This window comes from Notothenia coriiceps, unplaced genomic scaffold (genome assembly GCF_000735185.1).
Source record: "Notothenia coriiceps isolate Sejong01 unplaced genomic scaffold, NC01 NC01_scaffold00015978, whole genome shotgun sequence".
Classification (NCBI taxonomy): Eukaryota; Metazoa; Chordata; class Actinopteri; order Perciformes; family Nototheniidae; genus Notothenia; species Notothenia coriiceps.
This window is the reverse complement of record NW_011348679.1, coordinates 22,430-34,584: the sequence shown is the minus strand read 5'-3', so window position 1 is coordinate 34,584 and position 12,155 is coordinate 22,430. Positions and strand designations below refer to the sequence as shown.

General features: G+C 45.0%; 1 protein-coding gene across 1 annotated transcript in view; it reads left to right on the top strand.

Annotated features, from left to right (window-relative positions):
• The window catches only part of LOC104949354 (zinc finger MIZ domain-containing protein 1-like), a 74,704-nt gene that overhangs the window by 51,734 nt on the left and 10,815 nt on the right, over positions 1–12,155 (top strand). The window lies entirely within an intron of this gene.

Below are 12,155 nucleotides of genomic sequence, written 5' to 3'. Positions count from 1 at the left end.
TCACAAAGATACAGCAAGAATAGAAATCATAGGAATGCTATTGACAGCAGCTCCTCCAGTCAATACTCCTAAAGGGGTTTGTGTTAACACAGACGCCACACGAGGCAACACGCTGCACTCTGAGAAATGCACTCCACGGCACGCTGCAAGATAAACTCTTGTCATGAAGGAATTAGAGTAACTATCTGCTTTGTGTGTTTTTCCTTGCGAGCGAACAACACAGCGAATCAAAATAATGTTTACTGGGCTGCAAAAGGGAAGAGGTGGAAGTGGAGAACAACACCATGTTTCCTGTCTAGTGATTTGTAAAAACTCTTGAATTAATTTTGGCCTGGAAAGCTGGCTCTGCTTCCAGGGAGTTTTCCCTGGAAGCAGAGAAAAGGAGACTCCTGCCCCGCGAGTTCTTTCCATTCTTTCCATTCTTTCCACTATGTGTGTGTTTGTGATTCTGTGTGTGAGCATTTGCAAACGTGCACCTATTTCACAGTAAGTTGTTATTCTCCCAAGATATACCTTATACAAGTGGATAGTTGAACAATTATTCAGTTTTACTACAATTTAAGTCATATTTTTACCATTAAAGCCATATTTCATTACACATTAAGGCTACAAGGAAGTCTGACAGAGCAAAAAGACAAATAGTGGCTTGATGATGAAACGGGTTGCAACGTAATTCACTGTATTTGCAAGTTAACGCAAAAGCAAGCATCCTAAATGTCATTGCTTCAGTTTACATAACCACGCTTTGTACAGTATACTGCGTCTGCAATTACTGTGAGGAGTACATGTTATGATTAATGATATGAGTGCAAAGAGTCGTGTAAAAAAGGTTTATAACCGCTCAAACATCTGTAAGTCAAATCAAATGAACAGGCAATCCAATGAGCCCACACTCTTACTTTTCATTTGCTCTTCTTATACTTTTTGTTTTGCTTTGTGTGATCAAGATACGAAATCCTTCGCCCGGGGCACTTCTCCATTGTTCTGATGCTTCTCCCTACAACACTCTCAAGTCCACAGAGGCCAGAAAGAAAAACTACTTTTCCAAGTTTAGTTGTTGAACATAATATTGAATCTTGCGCACTGGTGTTGACTTGTGTCCCAGCAGACCAATTTAATCTGTGATTCAGCTCGTACAGCGCATCCAGAAAAAGGAATCATGTTATTAAGCCCCCTTAATGAAACAGTCAGGGTGGACTGTTCGTATCTTCTTGCACAAAAAAAAGCTCATCTAAATGGAAAACACATTGTCTTCATTATTTGCAAGTGTTGAATGAAGGCAGTTGCCATGGTTACGGCCGTAGGAGGCTGAAGCCTGGTTTGAGGCCAGAGGGGCTACAGGAACAAAGTGGCTGCTAATGGTGAGATTGTACAAATGGCTCTCTGAGAGGGTTATATATCGCTGGCATTTTCATGTTGGCCAACACAGTCGCAGCGCAGCAAACGATCAGTTTCACATCATATCCTCGCGTCAGCGCTGGCTCTGCTTAATGAAACAAGATAAATCTCACCAAGCTGTTTGCTTTTTCTCTGCACAGTCTACCAAATATTCTTAGAAATCCATTTCTAAATGCCCATTCTTTGTTGTTTTCAGACGCATCCACTTTTAAAGAGCCGTGAGGAAACTTCCAGTGTACACCAATCAAAATGCAGATTGTCTACACAGCATGGTGTCCACCCAGGAGAATTACAGCTGAATACTAAGCAGGAGAAAGCGCTCCGTTTTGACTGCTGTTTATGCTTCTGAGACAGGAAGAAGGAGGACAGACAGACAGACAGACAGACAGACAGACAGGCAGACAGACAGACAGACAGACAGGCAGACAGGCAGGCAGACAGGCAGACAGCAGGCAGACAGACAGACAGACAGACAGACAGACAGACAGACAGATAGACAGATAGCGCTAATAATAGAGAAAGTGGTCATGTGGGACCTTTCTGCCCTCCGATTCATGTCGGCTAATAATTGGTTTACCTGATACGACGCCTTGTGTTTGGATGGTGGCTGCGCAGCGGTGAAACAAATTACCAGGGGGTTGACCTTTGGCTGTGCGGTGCTGACCCCGGCCAGGGAGGCTGCATGACAGGAGCACAAGCAAACCCTCAGTGCAAAACAGGCCAATCTTTATGTTACCAGATCAAATAGAATTGGACATTGACACTTACAGTCCAGTGTGCTAGTTTGGTTAACACTTAATACCGTTTCCTACATTTATATACATGTATTTCCACCTAGCAAATCACACATTATAATGAAATTGGTTATCGTGCTTTCCATAACAATGGCAGTCCATCAAAAGAATGTGAAATGATATGCAAATTGCTGTAATATTAATGCAACAGCCTAATGCGGCAGTCTTACTAACTCTCTCTAGTTAATGTGTTTGGTTTCATTCATAGAGAACGGGCTGGCACTTAACGGTAGATAGTGTTGATAAAAACTAGTTATGTCATTTATGTATTTTTTCCGCCCTGAGTAGTGTCTGCAGGTATTCTGGTGTTATTCAGACTATGTTTGAATAGTTGCAACAGCAGATTTCTGATCGCCAACATGAATACAAGCAAGCAATTGAGTTCTGGTGTTTGCCAGTGCTTTAAAGCTCCTCTTTATGCAAGACTCCCCATTGTAAATGCTTCAAGGTTCTGCTCACTACAGGCAGCTTGCTGTGTCTTGTTTGTGCAAGGCTTAGTTTACCCTCGCAAACAGGTTGTTCACACGTTTGAAAAGAGCTCTGTTGCCGGCCCTAAAGCTGTTTCATGTCTTTGTTTATCTGAGAAGAGAAGAGTTCTCAAGCCTCAACACTTGTTTGTCCTTCCTGGGCTCAGACGTTTCTCAGTGGAGGAGTGAGCGAGACTCTTTTCTCCTGGTGTTCTCTGCAAAGTGTTCATTTCATGTGATCAAAGACATCCAGGCCTGACATCTACAATATCTATCTTTCTGTAGATGAAGACTAGATATACACCCAATTTGAATTTAAATCCCAGGGAATTGTCTGCGGCCTGCAAGGCACGTAGTACTGTCTCACACAGGCGCCGCTCGATATTATAACACAATTTGTATGTTAAAAAGGTGGCCCCTGTTGTGTGTGTGTGTGTGTGTGTGTGTGTGTGTGTGTGTGTGTGTGTGTGTGTGTGTGTGTGTGTGTGTGTGAACCAGTGGAGGATGTGTCGCTGACAGGGCAGCCTCTCTGGCCTATTGTGTCGGGCAGGGGAGGCTGCTTGCTTTCAATCCATTATTGACTAATCTCATTAGTCGAGGATCCTAACGCTGAATGAGCCGCAGGAACTGACTTCTCTCCCTCCCTCCCTCTCATCCACATACACCAATCACGTGCGCAAACACATTCACGTGCACACATATTAAGGCCCTCTGCCACAGAGAAGAGGGAGTCACTTGTAATTATGGACAGCAGTTTTTGAAAGAAGGACGTTTTTTTTATTGCCCTAATTAATCATTTTAATTAAATGACTGCCTATCTGAGCTTTCTACTGGATTAGCTAATTATATGCTCAGCACTTTCGACTAGTGTCCTTACGTATGTGCGCGCGCTGCCCTCGCCTTTGTCCCGCGGCTGCCTGTACTGTATCAGCCTGTCTTCGGTCATGGGTTGCTCTCACCTGTGTGTCTGCGAAAACAACTGCTTTGCATGTGCGCTCGCTTCCTGACAGCGTAAACTTTGCAGTCATGGAAAAGGAGATGCAAAGTGTCGATTTGATTTGCACAAAGCATTATTAATACTTGCAGATCACGCAGCAGCTGCACATCTTTGTTGTTTTTTTTGTTTTGCGTGTGATTTTTGCCAGCCAGGTGAATGAGGCCGCACACCTCTGCAGTATCACCCAGCAGACACAGAGAGAGAGAGAGAGATAGAGAGAGAGCAGACCGTTGCAGAGTGAGATTCATGACCCAGCCCAACTGTAATTGCTGATGGTTCAGCAGTTTTCGAGGGGCTTAAAACAGGAGGATACAGGATTTCTCAGCTTTTTTCCCACTTCTTGCAGCATTCATTTCCTCCTCCTCTCTGATCCACTGAGTCTCTCTGTCTCCCCCTGAGTGTCTCGCTGCCTCTCACACCTCCCCTCTCAGTCCGTCTGTTTATGTGTTTGTCTTTAGCTGTGTGTGTGTGTGTGCCGTACTCTTCGAGAAATGCTACTGCAGGCAGCATTGTTTATGTTCACCTGTCAAACTACCTCAACTTCCCTGATGGATGATGTGGAGCTCTGTTGTTTGCCAACAGCTAGAGAGGGGTTGCAGCTAAATAACACCCATGAACATACAAGATGGGAATATTATACAAAGGCGTCGATCCACAGGTAGAAAAGTCCTCTCTTCAAATGACGAAGAATGGTCTCAGTCGCCAAGAGAAGGCCATATTCCTTCTCAGCTTCTCAAATTTGACACTTTGAAGCTTTTCTCAACTTTCTATATGCAATTGTATACGGAATATAACTATTAGTGTACTCATGACATGGTGAAATAAACCTCTCTAGCTCAACATTGCTTTATTTAATAGTGATACGTCGATTTGGGTGTTAGAATAAGCTTTAAGCACCCTTTGATGACACATAATGGTATAAATAAACAGCCCTTCAAATTATAAAGTATTTGTGCAAGCTATTTCTCTTCTTTAGCGTGTAAGAAAGAGATAATGTGATGTTTTTGTGTATACATGTGTGTGAAAAGACGGCCTGTTATCGCTCCGTTTGACAGCATAAGTCTTGAATTGCATAACGCCTCCTCTGTCCTGGCATTCAATATTCATTTGATGTTATTTTTAGCCTGCTGTAAGATTATATAAAATGAGACATACTGTTCTACAAACAGTGTGATCCGCATCGCTGAGACTACTTGCATGCTCCTTGGCTTGCCTTCAGTTTTTTTTGGTTCTGTAGCGACTTAACACAGAGCCTCACACAGCATGATGGGTGAAATTATATACATGAAATGAGTCCTCCACTAGGATGTTCACAGGAAATTAAATAAATATCCTCACTGTTTGATTGAGGAGTCTGCTAAGTCTACTCCCCTGGAGAATCTCCTTTCTCTCCCCAGACACATTGGCATTCTTCACAGTGAGATGAGAGGCTTCCCGATTCATTTACACAATGGCAATCAAAACATGGCAGCCCGCAATCTCCGGCAAATTAGAGCACTGTAAGCGGCGAGAAGTGGACACTATCAGAGACCTGAGGAGGAGGGGGGGGGATGGGGCTGCTTGGGATTCATCACATGCTTGTTTCCCCCCCAATGGCTCCACGAGGAAGATTTGTGACAGATATACGGCCGCCTGTGCTACCTAACCTCTACCTAACCCCCACCCCTCCTTTACATCAGACACACTCTGCCCCATCACGGACGGTGGTGTGTTGGGGTGTGGGGGCGAAGAGGCCGAAGCTCTGAAGTCAAAAGCGTCCCCTTCCCGGATCAAGCGTCCGCCTGTCTGGTAATGTGTTGTCATTGACCAATTAGGAAATCCAGATCAAACAGGCGCAGGCAACGGCCCCTCGCTGCCCCTTCTCTAAGCACTCCTCTCTTTTTAATTGAGCACATTTGTGGAATGAGAGGCTTCTCCCTGGAGGGGCCGATGGCTGCAGATACGAGCAAGCTGTTAACACAGGATCAGGCCGCTCAGCAAGGTTATCAAACAATCTGCTGACATATCAAAAGATATAGCCTTATGAGTCATGCCAGTGAGAGGAGCCCAATGCAGGTCTGTGGAGAGGAGAGGATTGTTTTCAGAGGATGAGCGATGTGAGAGTTTGGACACAAGTTAATCAAAGAGTTGAAATTCCATGTCCTTTGTTTTGAGATATTAATTTAGTTGAGTTAATTTGAATAGTTTTTAACTAGCGCTACAGACATTCATAACTTGAAAACATAATAAGTCATTATTACAACCCCTGTGTGTATTACGTTAAGCAATGGCACATTGTATTGTCTATTAATTTTACTTTTATATCATTTGTAAGAGAATTGAATTGATTTATTATTTCAAAAGTACTATATTCTCACTTTAAATACATTGTAAAATAAATCCTAACATAGCACTTATACATGAATAAGTGTATACATTCATGTATAAGTGCTAGCATAAGTGAATGTTAGCACTTATACATAAGTGTATAAGTGCTAGCATAAGTGCAAATACATACAAACTATATATATATTATGCAAACGTATAATAAAATGTTTCCGATGCTTCGATTAATACAAATGTAAACAAAATCTTTAAAAGGAGATTAAAAAAAAAACGTTGCTGTGTATCCAAGAAGTGAGAATAATATGCATTTCAGAATATCACGATCAAATAATAAAGAAGTAATTCATCCATCAACATGTTTTGGTTATGGTTAACTCAATAGGTTAGATATATGGACTCAATATCTTTACATTTTAAACTTGAAACAATTAGAAAAAGTATCTATAGATCAAAATGATAATGGATCGATTAATAGATAGTGACAGTAAGCCAAGATATAGACGCTCTTCTCATGACATTTTTAAATAGAGATGTTAGCGAGGTCCTTATGAGTGCTGGCAGTTTGACGGTATGTCTTCACAGCGTCTTGGGTGAAACACAGAAAGCTCATGTTGCCATCCATCAGTGCCTGGGCAGGTTGAGCTCATGCACTATTTAAAATCTCTCCCTCTCACTCTCTGCCTCTCTCCTCCCATTCACTCAAAGTCACAAAAGGCCAAAGGTCACTGGCACAATGGAGACAAGGAGGTCCTCCATCCCCCTGCCCACACCAATGACCCCATCAAACACACACACAAGCCGGTAAACACACACACACAGAACTGCCCATGACTTATCACCGCTGCCCACACACCGTACACACTTTCAAGGCAGCAAACACACAAACACGCACACCCTCGTGTTCTGCTCTCAGCCTTCTTTGAATTCCTCCCCATGTATCTTGCAGCTCGCCTGTCACTCCTCCCCCCAGCGCTATCAGTCTCTCTCTCTCCCAGACCTCATAATGGCTCCTCCTGGGTAGCGGCTGCGTCTGCGGCTCTCGCTATTTCAAAGTTTTTAGCTGGCCGGATTAAGCGTGGTATGTGGAAAATGAACAGCCACTCACAGGAGGGACACATGAGCTGAATGCATAATAAACCAAGAGACTGGCAGGAAAAAAAGAAGGGGGGGGGCGGGGGTAAAGAAAAACATTCGCTCATAAGTTGTCTGAAGCAGTGTCAGCACCTACATGGCAACAATATCACTCACCGAAAAGGGAATAAAAAGCCTCTGTGACTTTTCCCTTTGCTCACCATCAAAGCCCATTTTAAGACAAAGTGTTTCCCGGGGCTGAGGGGTTGTCGTAACGGCTTTCTTTGTGAGACATTTATTGTGTATTCACCTCCAGCAGTCAGTGCAGGTTTACAGTTTGGCTCACTGGTTTCATCATCATCATCATCATCAGCATCAGCATCATCATCACATGCCTCCCAAATTCCTGGAGGATTGTGGGGCATAGAGAAACTTGGCAGTGAGCCTCATAGAGCATCACAGAGAGCGAGGCTAGCTGCTAGCTCCACGCTGCTCTGGTTCTTTCGGAGGCGACACGCAGTCATGTGGCTCATCTGTGCTGCCTCCAGCGCCCCGGGGGCTTACCCCCCCCTCACTCACTCCTCTCCCCTGCTATTAACGTAAGGACGGGAGGAAATTAAAAGAGTATCTGTTTGGAGGAGACGGTAGAGGGCAAACAGGAGAGGGAGAAACCACTATGATGCTCTGCCTGTTTGCATGTGGGATGTAGGACCACCTTTCTCCCTTTGCTTGCTCTGGTAGTCAACCGAGGTGGAGGGCGGGTGGGGGCTTGGTGGTGAACAGAGACTGGCCCCCATCTGCCTTTGTCCTTTTCCTTTTTTTTTATCGCGGGCGGCGATCTGCCTCTGAGACTTGGTGAAACGTTACACTTGGTTAGAGAGGAGATATTGCTTAGGCCCCTCTATGATCCCCAACCCTCTGTTTTCTTCTTCTTCTGCTGCTGGGTGAGGGAGGGGTGTGTAGCAGCAGCAATGGTGGGGGCTCGACCCACCCCACCCTCCTGCCCCCACCACCATGCTCCCTTTGCTTTTCTAATCACGCTGCAGATGTGCCTGATGGCTGAACAATCTCTGTGTACTGAACGTGGGGCTCCCGCAGGAATCCAGGAGGCTTGCTTATGTGAGCTGTCATGAAAAAAAGAGTGAGAGGGCAGAAAGGGAGGGAGGGAGGAAAGTGAATGTGGGTCTGCGTGAGAGAGAGAGGGAGTGGAGTGAGTTAGAGGGAGAATGGGAGATGGAGAAAGACAGAGGGGAAGACGGAGAGATCAGTGAACAGCGACAAACGCAGCGGGGCTCCTTGGATTGAGTGTGTGTGTGTTTGTGTGTGTGTGAGTGAGTGAGTGGCACAACTGCAAGCCCACCCTTGCTCATGGTTGCCGCTGGAGCTGCAGACCAAACCACATTAGATAAAAAGAAATCCATTCCCAAGCCTGCTAAGGAGCCATGTGGGGAGGTGTGAGAGAGTGTGTGCACTCGAGTGGCTGTGTGTCCATATGTGTGTGCAGCAGAGACATGGGGGGAAGGGTGGTGGAGGTGATGGAGAAGGGCTGAGGGGAGGGGAGGTAGAGCAGGGAGGTGGGACAGGCAGGAGGCAGCTCATATTATCCTCCGTGCCAGCAATGGATGGAGCCTGCCGAGGATTATGGCACATTCTGTAGAGCAACAATGGAAGCAGCGCCGATTCGTACACATTTCCATCCTCTCTGCTTTTTCCTCCGTCGAACAAACACAGCTTTGTCCCGCTGCCTGCCTGGCCACTTACCAGGCAGAGAACCAGGCGGACACCTGGAGTCCTGGAGCTTCCCTCTCCAAACTAAACACCCCCTCCCTCAGAGCAAGAAAACGGCGTCCCCACAACGTTGAGATAATTAAAGGGGAGCTTTCACATGGGCCTCGGCTGACAGTCGCAAGAAAACAAGGCATATCTGGGAATCAAAGCTCATTAAAATCACAGTGAAGAGATGCTTCCTCCTCCTCCTCCTCCCTCATCTTCATCGCTCTTAAGCAAGTGCTGCAAACAGCCAAGCCCTATTCAATGGTGGCGCAGATTAGCCCTTTATTGCCTAATTCACCTACAATAGAAGACACAGGGGGACGCAATCACCTTGAGCAGCATGTCTCAACGTGTCCCCGCGAGGTGCCGGAGTGATGCTGATTTCTGCGCTTAGGCCACCTTGTAACGTTTTAATAGTGTCAGCAGTACTTTGAGCTTTCGATTAGCAAGGTGGGTGTGTTTCTGTGTGTGTGAGTGTGTGTGTGTGTTATTAAGGGGGGTGTTTCACACAGCTATGCAGAGGTGTAACACCCGGCATGTAGTGTTGTAAAGCACATTAAGAGTGATTGAGGGTGTTGTTATGGTATCATGATGCCAGTCCAGCACTCAAGGGAAGGTGAGAAGATTTGTGTGTGTGTACATGTGTGTGTTGTCAGTATGGTGGCCAGTGCGGCTTGCTGTCTTTCTACTTCCTACAGCCCCACTCCAGCTCTCTGTGTGTTTGATACTTCAGACGTCTCTCTTTAGGCGGGAAATGTGTCTTTATTGAAACACTGCACCTGCATCTGCCTTCAAGCAGTTATTTGTTTAAAAAAAAAAATGAACCTACCTTTGAAAAAAGTATTTTCTTTTCTGTTACTTTACCTGGATATTTGGAGTTCAGTCCAGTTTGACGATAGAAGTGTGTGTCTCTGTAACGGGTAAGAGGGTTTTTTGTCTTCCTAATCCTGGGCAAAACATGCAATTTACCCACTTGTGATGTCACAGTTGAAACAACACAGTTTCAAATCGGTCTAATTTCTTGTCCTGTTGGAACCACATACCCAGATCTTAGTAAATGTTTTGCTGATCACAATATTATCATAACCAATGGCCGAAACAACTTAAATAAGACCCATGTTGTAATAAACGGCAAATATCCTTCTAACAGCACTGTGTCTGTCCCTAAAGTAGCCTGACTGTTTTGGTTCACAAGCCATTTATATGAATAAATTAAATCTGTTTACTACTTCCCTGCTCCTTGACAGCTCAGCTGAGAGTCTGTGTAAAGCGGCGAGGGTTCGTGATCCATTTGTTCTGCTGTGATGGTGGGATAAAGCTAATCATTGTCTACTCTTCTCCCCCCTCAGACTGTTTTCATCCTGCAGAGCAGAGGCACACAACTCGTCTACGTTACATTAACAGACTAGAATTTCTCTTTGAAGATGCATGGTTGGGTTTTGGGTGTCTAAAATGTTTCGATTGTGACAGTTCGAAAAGCAATCCCTCTTACTTACGGGAGATAATGTTCTGCCTTAGTGTCTGTATTCAACTGAACTCAGCCTCCTCCAGATCCCGCTGTTGCACAGTTTTGTCATCAAATTAAATCTGCAACCCTTTTTCAAGGTACACTTATGTAACATGAACATGTAATGAGACAGACATGGACCGTGCGTGACAGGAGACAATCCTGTCCTCTGCGGGGTGCCGTGTGGAAACAAAGCTTTTGAAGTGGTGGTACTGAGGGAAGAAAAACATTGTTTTACCCTAGAGGTGGGCTGTGAAAAGCCCATTTGAAGAGCTAGGCCTCATCTGTCACTGGGCAATGGAGGAGGCAGCCATGCAGAAGCCCCCTGATTATAAAGAGATAATTTCATCCAATCCTCCGGTGGTGCGCCATCACCTTGCCGCCATCCTCCACTGCCTTTCATATTTGTTCCCAGCCTGCATCTCCTCACCCGTTTCGTTTTATTACAGCTCCCACTCAATACATATATTTGAGCTCCCCCTTGAATAGGGTAGGAAAGCGGCTCTCCCTCCTCCCCTCCCACTTCCCATCCCACCCCCCCCTCATGTGTCTTTTGTTGTGCAGGAATCCGCAGCTCTCAACTTGTTGTGTTACGCCTTCCTTGCAATTTAGTAAATTAACATCAAGTAATGCTTGTATCAGCGGTTTCCCTTCACACATTCAGGGTCTGTGGAGTGAATCTCTGCAAATAAGTTCACATTAGGTAAGGGCGCAGAGAAAAGAATAAATGATAGCATCTGTGAGATAATCTAAAGCCCGTACAGTAAATGGGAGGGGGGGATCTCATAATTGCATCTGTTGTCATATCTCCACCAGTTTAATCTTTAATCTGGCTCTTGTTAGTCATTAAGGATGCAACAAAAGAATAGTGTTTGATTAAGTGAATATCTGAAAATTAAATTACTGAATTTATCTTGTACTTTTTATCTCGGGAAGAAAATAAATGCAAATATGTGGAGCCAGGCTTAACAGAGCGGGGAGGTCAGAAGTATCATCGCAATGTGTGTTTAACAGAAAAAAAGCCGGGGTGGTGAATGGCAGCCCAGCCTCTTTCTTTCCCCTCATTTTAACTCACTGTTGGAGGTAAGAGGGATGACACAGAGAGAAAAAAAGAGAGAGTGAAGGGAAGGGCAGGAGGGGAGAGAAACGGAGAGAGCAGGTCGACTCGCTCATCAATAACCACAAGGTCAGACAGGCAGTGCCGGGCTGAGTGGGCCCTGTTAGGAAGCAGCAGCTGAGGATTTGTAGAGCTTGTAAAGGCTTAAAGCAACACCGCTCCGCCTTCTTTGTGCCACTAGCCAGGCCTTTGAAGGGCCAGGGAGACACCTGCTGGTGGCTGAGGGGCACGATGATCCTTAGCCGCCCCTCGCTGAGGATCAGCTCACTATCAGCCTGCAATGACGGGGGACTGGGGGGGGGTTTATAGCAGACAAACACCAAAGATGTAAAAGTCTGTGTAGTGCAAGCGCTTAGTGGGTGGGTGCTTGTTTGTCATTGTTTGACATTGAGGATATTTTCATTGAAAAAAAAAGGGGAAGTATACTTTTTATATGTAGTGCTGTTTCTTTTTATTTAAAATTCTCCCCATTATATCTCTATAATCATTATTTGTGTTGGATTTGTGAAGTATCTGTATGTTACCCCTCCCAAAATTACCTGCCAATATCACAAGTATCCATCTCCAGCCTCATGTATAAACAGTTGTCTAGTATGAGGCTTAAAAAATGTCAACACTTTTAACATTGCGAAAAGACTCGGAGTGTATTATTGCCGCGAGTGTGCTTTTTTATAAGCGGTTCTAATTTAGAGAGGAATGCGCTAGT